General features: G+C 35.3%; 1 long non-coding RNA gene across 1 annotated transcript; it reads right to left on the reverse strand.

The window, feature by feature from the left end:
• Positions 1–3,111: 3,111 nt before the first annotated feature.
• On the reverse strand, positions 3,112–4,578 carry LOC137018393 (uncharacterized). Its single transcript, XR_010894905.1, has 3 exons — positions 4,330–4,578; positions 4,118–4,188; positions 3,112–3,341 (listed from the first exon to the last, which is right to left on the reverse strand). It is a non-coding gene; the product is annotated as an uncharacterized lncRNA (long non-coding RNA).
• Between the last annotated feature and the right edge of the window lie 4,558 nt (positions 4,579–9,136).

The raw sequence follows: 9,136 nt of genomic DNA on the forward strand, positions 1-9,136 counted from the left end.
GAGGGAGAATAAGTGTTCATTTACAGCACTGTGCAGCCCACTGACCAAATCTCTCATTACAAAAAGCGAGCGATTAGGAAGTTCACCCGCAGGGGACTGAAGCAGAACACATTCACAGAGAGGAAGCAGTTGGCTTTTAAATGAGCCTGCAGTGGCAAACAAGAACCTGCGTTAGTTAACAACAGCACACAGTATTTCTGCAAAGATGAAACACTAAGAAAAGCCCTTATAAAACAAGTACCATCAATCATATCAGATGACAAAACTAAGGTACATTATATTAGGATAATTTTATTGAAAAATGGATATTCTCTTTTAATTATTGACTTATTATTATTGAATTATTGATATAGTGGAACAGACTCTGCAGCAGTTAGTCTACTCTGTCTTGCGGGCATCTCTTTGCAAATCAACCCCGGACCGTCCCACATTGACAGTCTCTCCGGTCAGGACGCTGGTCCCCTTTACCAGCTCCGATTCGTTCAGGATTCTGTATATAAATAGGACTTGCAGAAATAAGCATCAGTTCTCACTGGGAGCTCTCCGGAGATGGACTCATGGATGGCCACGTTCCCAACCAGTCGCTCAAATTTCCAAAAAGGCCACAAGCGCACACACAAAAAGACCTAGAAGGGGAAAAAGCAAGATAAGCAACTACATTGAATTGAAAGGCAATAGAAACTTTTGTTGAAGTCCTGTGGACAAATATGGAGCCATCCATTGATTAAATATTGAAATATTATGCCATTGTTTTGTCTCAAAATGCACACCAGTATTTTTTTCCTCCCTTAGGCATGTTTATGAATGTCCTAATTGAACTAAGGGGCTTAATCTAAGCCCTGTCTCTGAAACCAGACCTATATACAGTATAGTACATTAAAGTAAATGTTGAAATGTAATATGTCATCATCAGGGATGCAAACAGGTGGGGGGAAAGGTGAGAACACTGTGTGGGATGGGGACATGCTCCGCACGGAATTCTTTTTAAAGATATTTGTTTTTCATGCTCATTTATTTTTAAAATTAGTTTTTTTATTACCTTTTATGTCCAAAACTGTAATTTAAAAAAAAAAAAAATTACATATTGTTGCATCATTTTACCAAAATCAACATTTGGTCATAAATGTTATAAAAAAAGAAGTGCTATGCAGGCTGTTTAAGACAATATTGGCTGATTAGCTGGCAATACTGAGCTAAATTGCGAAAGTTTCCTCTCACTCTCTTCACTGTTTCCACATCTCAGACAGCAAATACATCAAATATTACTCTTTATAGACATACACTGTAAAAAATTTGGAGTAGGATTTACTTGAAAAAAGCTTGGAAATTTTTTTCACTCAGAAAAGGCTAGTAAATTTACAAACAATTGCCAAGTAAAAGCCTAAACATGATTATTAGTAGCTTTAATTAGACAATTTTAAGTTAAGTTTACTTGGGAATTCCCAGTAAATTTTATTGACTCTTTGTTTGTAAATTTTACTTAAGTAATGCTTATAAATATATTAGGATTTATTGCATTTCTTTTACTTAAGAGTCCTAGTTATCTTTCTTAGTTATTCTGAGTAACCTTTACTTCAAATGTTATTTAAACATTACTTAATATAATTTGTGATGTATTACTACGGATGTTTTCAGTAAAAACAACACTAACAAACATTTTCCTTGAGTACTTTTATTTGAATTAAACTCTTCAAAAAACAGATTAAACAAAGGCAATGATAAAACAAATGGACAAAAATTAATGGACACATTCATTAAGATTAACTGCTGTTGGCCAAAAACATGGCCAAAGTGGTTCTGCATCTTTATCCTATCACAGATGTTTCAATGTGTTTAACAGAGCACAACAATTTAACGTGAGATGCTTAAATGTGATCTTACATACAACACTTACTTATACATTACACTGCATTACAATGTTTCTTTGAAACAGTACAGTATAGTACAAACTTAATTTAAAATAAACCTTTTTAGAGACTTGCTGAACAAATGAGCAAATACAAAAAGTGTAAGTGTCAAACAAAATGGCCAACTAGCAGACTTTTTGCAGATACTTTTGATGAAATCCAAGAGTTTCTGAACCACACATTAGCAGCAACGTCATTGAACTTTTCGACATCCAGAAAGGTAATTGAAAACATTGTTAAAATAGTCAATGTGACTGCAGTGGTTCAACCTCTATGTTATGAAGCAACGAGTACTTTTTGTGTGCAAAAACAAACAAATAACCACTTTATTCAACAATTTAAACCACAAAAAGTATTCTTATCACTTCATAACATTAAGATTGAACCACAGTAGCGACGTTGACTATTTTAAAAAATATTTAACTACCTTTCTGAACATCAAACAATGCAATGACATTTCTGCCAATGTGTGGATCAGATACCCTTAGATTTCATCAGAAATAATCTTCATTTGTGTTCCAAAGATAAACGAAGGTCTAGCGGGTGTGGAACGACATGAGGGTGAGTAATTAATGAGAGAAATTTCATTTTGGGGTGAACTAACCCTTTAAAGCACCCAGCCCAGCTTTGGGGGATAGTTTAAAGGGTAAGTTCACCCAAATATGAAATTTCTCTCATTAAGTACTCACCCTCATGTCATTCCACACCCATAAAACCTTTGTTCATCTTCCGAGGATTTCTGAAGCACACATAGGCAGCAATGTCATTGCACCTTTTGGGGTCTGGAAAAAAGTAAAAACATCGTAAAAATAGTCAACATGATTGCAGTGGTTCATCCTTCATGTTATGAAGCAACAAGAATACTTTTTGTACACAAAACAAAACAAAAATAAAGACTTAAATCAACAATTTGAACCATTGTCATAGGTAGTGACAATGCAGGCTTCCATGTTTACATCCATATGCCGACTCAGTATTGGCCGAAGCTGAGCAGCACAACACATGGGTTTGATGCTGACGCAGGAGGCGGCTAATAAAATGAGCCGGCATTCAGACGTAAACATGGAAACCTGCACTGAGTTCACTAGGTATGAAACGGTTCAAATTGTTGAATGAATATGTTTTGGTTTTGTGCACAAAAAGTATACCTCTCTTCAAAATATTACGGTTGAACCACTGTAGTCACAATGACTATTTTAACTATGTATTTACTATTTATCCAGACCTTAAAAGGTCCATTGACATTGCTGCCAATGTGTGGTTCAGAAAGCTTAAACAGCACCTTTAATCAGAGTAAAACAGCACCTTAGTTCCCACAATGACGATAACGATATCAGCTATGTTGGCATATTCCTCTCCTACAGTGCTGCCCAGTTCAATGATCTCCGTTACATGACTGGTGAAGCAATCTTTAATCATGTCTCTGCTGACATCCTGTCAAATACACAAATAAATGCAAAGTGTTTACAATACTGTACAGTTGAATGTTCTCTTTAATTTTATGTGATAAGTGCCACACACAGATTTCGTCTCATCATCATTAAATCTGTTATTACATGAAGAAAGAGGGAAAGAGGGACTATGACAGACTAAATCCAGAAGAACTGTATCTGCAAGTCGATTAAAAAATACCTGCAAAGCTACAGTACTGTAAAAGGTTTTAGGCACTTGTGTAAAAATTCTGTAAAGTGAGGATGCCTTTAAAATGCTTTCATAAATTGATTTTCATTTATCTTCTATTGATTAAATCAATATTTGGTGTGATCGCCCTTTGCACTTTAAACAGTTTTTGGCCTAGTACACTTGATATTGTTTTTCCGATAGCTTTGCATGTATTTTTTATTTTTATTTTATTTTTTTTACATTTTGCAGACATTGCCACAGTTTTTCTTAATTTTCGCATTTATTCTCAACTTCATTTCTTTCTTCATGTTATAATAGACAGACTCAATAATGGTGAGACCAGATCTTCTGTGGAGCACCAACTGTTGTCAGACTGCCTGTGCATACAAAAATCTCACTGGATTATTAAAAATAATGGCAAAATTAATGTTTAGGAATGTAAACTGATATTTCATGACAAACTAGAGCACAAAGATATAAAAAGAAATAAACATTTTTGGGGATGAAAATACTAATGTGCCTTAGACTTCTGCAGTACTGTACATATGCTAAGTCAAAACGAAATTTGAATTCTCCTGTTAATGTACCTGGTAGGCTTCAATGAGCTCCTCAGATGATTCTTCCAGCGAATAACAGCATCTTGCTTATCTTCAACTTGCTGTTAAAAACAAAAGTAAAATGCAGCGAACATTAACAGTGTACACTTCCATCTACATACAACTATATACATGTCCTGGCAGAGTGAATACTGCAAGCTTAATCAGTGTTGCATAGGCTGTAAGAAGTATTGCCAACTTACCTTGCATGAGCTTTAACGGTGAGTGCAATCTGTGGAACATATGTTAGAAATGTTAATGTCAGAAATAGATTTCTTTTAATAAAATTTGAATAAATATACTTGTTTTAAAATTTGAACAGTTAATTTATTTTGGAACAACTGCATTCAAGTAAGTAGCCTATCAACAATAAATTTTCAATCATCTGGTAGAGTTAAAGGGATAGTTCACCCAAAAATGAAAATTCTTTCATCATTTACTCACCCTCAAGATGTTCCAAACCTGTATGAATTTCTTTCTTCTGCTAAACACATAAGATATTTTGAATATTTTTGATAACCAAACAGTTGATGGACCCCATTAACTTCTGTAGTATTTATTTTTATTTTTTTCATACTATGGAAGTCAATGGGGTCCATCAACTGTTTGGTTAACGTTACCCATATTCTTCAAAATATCTTCTTTTTGTTCAGCAGAAGAAAGACATGTATGCAGGTTTGGCACAACAATTGAGGGTGAAGAAATTTTTTATTTTTGGGTGAACTAACGTTATCCCTTTAAGGCTGCCTGAACACATACACTAGAAAATGTATCACTATTGTATAGCTTCAATAGGGGAGTAAGTTATAATCTTTGTTTTACTTGATTAATATGCATCAAATGCTTACCGATTTTATAAATAAGACAAAGCAGTGTAGTTGATGTGGATTTATGGGGTATTAGTGGTTTTCTACATCGCGTTTAAAGTTAATGGGCACCCATCTCAGGGCTCGGGTATAATCCTAGGTTCGTAAATTTGACTTTCGATGCTGTACATGTCCAGTTTCTAATTAGAAAACTTGTATTTATAATTCAGATAGCACATGAGGGCACAATTATTTATTCACACAGATGAATAAACAGACGCCCTTCTATTGGCATTTGTCGCGACGCATCGCGCCGCTCTCGTCCGGCAAAGTTTATTTTAAACTTCACTGTAACGTTACATTAAACTTCTCCGTAGATTACATGTAAAATACAAGACAGATGCCGTTTGCTAATAACGGATATTTGTGCTAATCGGTTCTTTAGCAAACTCAACTCTGTCGACGACTATAACAGTTAATGCGTTAACTCTTTAACCACCAGAACTGCAGACAGCTTAATTGCAAAATACTTCTCTGGAAACATAACTAAATAAACAAATATTTTATAACTTACCGTGTAAAAATCAAATCGTCCTTCCAGGAAATTTTCCGTTGCTTTCCTCTTCCTCTGCGCGCCACTTCGGGGACCAAGAGCGCATGCGCACAGATTGCCTGGCTTCGTGGAGTAAGTTTTACTTGCTTTTGTCATTTTTTGCATTAGTTCATTATAGTTCATATACTAAGTAAATATTACTTGGGGGGTTCCATTTCAATTTACTTATGTATTTAAGCACAATAAAATAAAACTAAAACTTAAGTAGTTTATTGAATTAAACATGACATTCTGAAGTAAAAAGACAAAATAGGATTTGTTTGTAAAATATACTTAAATTATGTTATCTGTATTTACAAGTTCAAAAAATCATTTTTTACAGTGTAGATTTTAAAGTAAAGAGTACAGGAAACACTGTACAGTACTTCTTAAACAAGTTCTTTATTTACCCTTGTAAGTTGACAAGTACCCTTGTAAGACCCCCCACCCCCACATAAAAAACACTTTCTCATTGGATCTATGCAAATCCCAGAGGTGACCTATTTTGATCTCAAAAAGGTGAGTTGTCACTGAAAGGTGAAGAGTTTGCATCTATGCATCATAATTATAATTTTTATGAAGAAGTTTATCTTGTCAGGCTTTCGGTACTCTGGTGTTCATTGCATAAAAGTGATAGTTGTGTCAGTGACTCAACTCTAGTTTTTAACTTTGATTATAAATAAGGGCTGTCAATCGATTAAACATTTTAAAAAATCTAATTAATTACATACTCTGTGATTAATTAATCTAAATTAATCGCATACATAATTTTTGCTGTTAAAGTATTAAATATTTCAATTCAAATGAATCAATGCAGGGTTTTTCCTGGGTCAAAAATGGTCTTCGGTGGTGACAGACATGGTCATCCACACAAACAGTAAAAAGTGCCCTACCCACGTGATCTGCGAGCCTGATACTGACAATAAAGTACCTGTCACTCTCACTGTAATTCTTTCTTGCCCTCGTTGCAAAAAAAAAAAAAAGTGATTTTATAGCTTTGTAAGAGAAGATGCTTTTTTGCTAAACCAGAAAAGTATTAAAAAGTAGCATTTAGAAGTTATATAAACTAATAATATAATTTTCTATAATATACAATTGAATGCACCTAGCTAACAACAACTTGCTTTGTTCTGGTTTCACCTCATTCCAGTCTAAAATAACAGATTTTATAGGTGGGCCTAATTTACTACACATTGTCATTTAAATAACCTGAAAATATTGTGGATTATTAAGGCTAATTTTACTAACCACTCTTGCTAAATGGGGTAAGCACACTTATGTTCTCATTTCAGAGTTGTTCGAGTAAATGATTCATTATAGACCGTGTGGACCGATCAGTTGTCATGATTCATAAAAATGAATCTGTTCAAATGAGTCATTAGGTCGCGAATTGGACATTAGCGGACGTTGACGCGTTGCGTGCGAATCGCGACTGTTCTTAGGACATCGCAAAAGATCTGTCATCAACACAGAAAACACTTCACCACTGGACAGGATTTTCTTTTTGTTTACTGAAAGTGTGGTTTATGTCAGCTGCCTGTCAGAGAAGATGAGGTGACATTCTTTTGAGTGAAACATGGATTCGGTCTTACGAAGTTTTAGCATTGTGTCAGTTGATTTAGATTATTATGTGTGAGGTAGAGAGAGTGCAAAGACGGTGCTTACTTTGAAGAAGAAGAAGAGAGCTCGCGCGCACGAGGGAGGAGCTCTGCTCGTTCTGTCCGTCAGCGCAGCAGTCATCTCCCTCCTTCATTTTACAGTTGAATGGTGGCTAGAACTGCTCCAGGTTCAAAGGTCAATACGGAATGGATTAATCTGCATTATTTTTTTAACGCGTTATGTATTCTCAGATTAATTAATCGAAATTAACGCGTTATTTTGACAGCCCTATTATAAATGAGTAGACTGTTTAAATGAGTTCCTCGGGTGTGTAAATAGACCTTATTCACAGCAGCGCCATGACAGGTATGAAAGCGAGGCTGTGAGGGATAGACTTACTGTGTTTCAATGGCATCCGCTGTAAAAAGCTGTATAAAGCTCCTAGATCACTTATAATCTTTCACAGCTCATGTTGTCTGGAGTTTTTTGTCGACGGGAATTTCTATTTTTGCAGTGTTTTGTCAGCAGAACAGTCCAAAACATATTAAAAACAGTACAACCCACTGAAGAGATGTATGTCTGTCCCTCACAGCCTCACTTTCATTGCTTTCAAAAATCGCCATTGGCGCCACTGTAAATAAGGTCTAGTTGCTGGTTTTATGCAAATGAGCAATGAAGTGATGCAGCTAAGTTACTACCAATAGGAGCAAAGAAAGTGATCTGCTACCATTGGCAGGGTTGCCAAGTCCACGGTTTTCCCACAGTTTAAAGGTTTGACATTTTGTATTTGAGTGAAATGGTTATATTTTACCCATTTCATGTGATAAAACTGTGCTAGATGATGAGTTTTGAGGGAGGGACATTGGTTTGAGCTCCTTTTTGAAAACAAACTGCGTTTATGATTACGATGAGGGGATATGATTTGGGATAGGCTAGTTTTGGCTATTTCTGATTGGCCATTGGGCTAGTTTTGATTAGATTTTATTTGATTTAGGCTACGCTCAGCGCGCATTAGTGAATAACAGTCATAAGTTTCTCATTAACAGTGATTATAATGGAGTGCTATTAACTATGAAACAGAAATCTGTTATTGGTGAGTGTAGCTTCTGTGGTGGCGTAAGCCACTGATAGCCTAATTGTCGAAAGCCCTCAATCTTTTGGAAGATTCACTCATGTTAAAAGTCAAATAATATAGATTTTAATGTAAATTCTTGCACTTTGTTTGCCCTAGCATAGTGGTAATGGAAAAGAGAAAAGGTTGTTTTCGATGTAAATTTAAATCAAAGTAAGCAATTTAAATCAAGATCTCATGAACTCTACATTTCTCATTAAATGAATCAAAGACAAAATCATCTGAGCTGATATTATTATATCATTGGTGTTTGTTAATGCAAGCAGGGTGCGATTTGTAGGGGGGATGGTCTATGTATCCCTGCCTCTGCTGAATTATTTTTATTCCCGGTGGGGAGAAAAAAGCTGCCTCAAAACTGTGCATGCATGTATGTATTTGTTGACATGGTTTCTATTGTTATCCAATTTGTTGGCCTTAAAACGTCTTAAAATGCACATATGTACACCAGGGAAATCTACATTTTCTCGGGGGAGCATGGCCCCCAACCCCCTAGCAAACTACATTTTGTGACCTTGGTAATTATTAAACACTGCGTATGGTTCTATTCTATCTAACGAAATCAAAGGTAATCGTGTATTTCTCCATATGTGCGCACTTTCGGACTAAAAGTTTGTATATGCACTGTGATCAAAAATAAATGGGAACAAACAGGATTGAATGCAGAGGTTTGTGTCTCGTTATTCGATTAAAAAGAAATCAATAACTACCGATTGATTTTTGCATTCCTTTTAGAAATTAAGTATTATTCGTGTTAGGAAATTAGTCCCGAGGTGTGCCTCATCCCAGTCCTCTTAATTAGAAATTGAATGATCAATCACTCAGCACTGAGGGAGATTAAAAAGTCTAATTTTTATTTAGATGGGTCTGAGATTATATAGAAA

This window comes from Chanodichthys erythropterus, chromosome 1 (genome assembly GCF_024489055.1).
Source record: "Chanodichthys erythropterus isolate Z2021 chromosome 1, ASM2448905v1, whole genome shotgun sequence".
Taxonomy (NCBI): Eukaryota; Metazoa; Chordata; class Actinopteri; order Cypriniformes; family Xenocyprididae; genus Chanodichthys; species Chanodichthys erythropterus.